We start from the raw sequence: 2,500 nt of genomic DNA, 5'->3' as shown, positions 1-2,500 counted from the left end.
ACAATAAAGTTTTAAAAATCAAACATATTGATGTATGAAGTAATGCATCTTTATTTCCCTCTATTATGTGTATTGTACCAACCGTGTGTCACACGATTGTACATAGTTCATTTTGTGCTTGTATCTTCGCTCTCCCCTCGCACTAAAAGGAACCTGGAAAATCATGTCTGTTTTCTCAATGGTAACGGTGTCAATTTTAACCATGAAAATTCTTGTTGCCTTGAGCTTTTGTATATAAAGGAGAGTGTTCTATAATAAACTTACTGAGTTGCTTTCATCGTGCCCTTGAGTCACAACCTTTCTCCTACCCCGTTACATTGGTGACCCCGGAGTGACTCTCCCCGTTACTATGACGCCGTCATCGCATACTTCTGCAGCAGTACTCGCCGTCGTCAGCCGCCCGTATAGCAAAGCTTTTCAGCTCTCTCAACATCCGTTGGGGGACCAAAGGGCTCCGCTCACCTCGGGAAAATGACCAGTATCACACGCCTGCAACCTGCTGCAGACGGCTGTCCTCGTAAGGTGAACCTACCTCATGCCCTTAGGGGTAAGCCGTTTACTCGAACCTTTACGCGCTGCCATACCCGATCTCGATAGTTTACCCCTAAAGGACTTGGGGACCAAAGTCGACGCCCTTATGGACAGCCACTTCATGACCTTCAAAACCTCTATCAACGCCTCCATTCCTGACGAAGAGGGCACCTATTCAGCTTCAACCGAAGCTGACGTGAATGCCGTAGGACACACACGCCTATGAATACAGTAGGCCTATGAGTGTCGTAGGACACACTCGCCTATGAATGCCGTAGGACACACACGCATATGAATGCCGTAGGCCTATGAATGCCGTAGGACACACACGCCTATGAATACAGTAAGCCTGCGAATGTCGTAGGACACACTCGCCTATGAATGCCGTAGGACACAAACGCCTATGAATGTCGTAGGACATACACACCTACAGCGTGACGAGCCGGAGCGGCGACAAAGCCACCCATCATCCACCACTCGCTCGTGCCCCAACAAACGACTTCTACAGCCACTCACTGCCGCTAATCGGCGCAGTTTTTTACTATTACCTCTTCAGATTCAGGGCGCCCTATTTAACATGTTCAGTATGTCATTTTCAGGGGGGAAGCCATGTACCAAACGTGTGTCACACGATCGTACATACTTCATTTCGTGGTTTTATCTTCGCTCTCCCCTCGCACTAAAAAGGACCTGAAAAATCATGTCTGTTTTTCTCAATGGTAACGGTGTCAATTTTAAACATGAAAATGCTGTTGCCTTGAGCTTTTGTATATAAAGGAGAGTGTTCTATAATAAACTTACTCAGTTGCTTTCATCGTGCCTTTCGTCACAACCTTTCTCCTACCCTGTCACAGTATATATGTGTAAATCCATGTGTATGCATTTAAACTCCCTTACCAGCTTCAGCCAACTACATGACACCAAACAACAATTTTCCTCTTAATTTACCATAGTGATCAAAGCTCAAGCATCAACCGCATTCCGAATCCCTGTACCTATTTGTGGAGAGTCGAGCAATAAAAGAGTTTGTAACCAAGGGAGCAAAAGAAAGGAGAAGCGGTTTTGGGGCTGCAAAAGAATAGCTCGTTGAGTTGTAAAGTCAACCGGAACCCCAGAATCAATTTACCCCGATGGCATTAAAAGCAGCTGATTTGGCCTTTTCCAAACACAATGACCATCGAGGGTTATTCACGACTATGTGAAATGTATTTTTGTCAGAAGGATTTTACTTCTTTTTTTTTCTATGAATCCGTTTCTTTTTATATAGCACTGTATAGTTTGATATGCTATTTATTGATAGAGTTGGAGAGAGAGAGAGAGAGAGAGAGAGAGAGAGAGAGAGAGAGAGAGAGAGAGAGAGAGTTTAGCATGGTGCTTTGATTATGAGAGTTTTCATATTTTTATGATATTGTTGTTATCAGATTAATAAGAAATTTCTCATACATTCAGTTCTGTGCATTCATTATTCTATCTTCGTGTCATTCTTTGTGATTTATTTAGTGTTTTTAATCTCTCTGGAGGGTAAATCTTCGGTCATTTATATAATGAATAACATAATTTATATCATTATTTTTTATGCATGAGATGCTGCTGTTATCATCCATTCCTTTTATAAGGTAACACTTATATAAAAACACTTATATTTATTGATAGTAAACCAAATATTTCTGATAATATTAAGCACTATATATAAATAATACTTTTAATTCTCAAAATTCTGATTGCATGTATAAATAGCCTCTTTTTAATAATCAATTAATAAGAGTATGAATTACAATTTTTTTTATGGTTCTTATATAGAAGAAATCTAGTAATCTATATCTCATAATATATATATATATATATATATATATATATATATATATATATATATATATATATATATATATATATATATATATATATATATATATATATATATATATATATATATATTTATATATATATATATATATATATATATATATAT

The sequence above is a fragment of the Palaemon carinicauda genome, chromosome 1, assembly GCF_036898095.1.
Source record: "Palaemon carinicauda isolate YSFRI2023 chromosome 1, ASM3689809v2, whole genome shotgun sequence".
In the NCBI taxonomy this organism is placed as follows: Eukaryota; Metazoa; Arthropoda; class Malacostraca; order Decapoda; family Palaemonidae; genus Palaemon; species Palaemon carinicauda.
Note: the sequence above shows the minus strand (reverse complement) of the source record.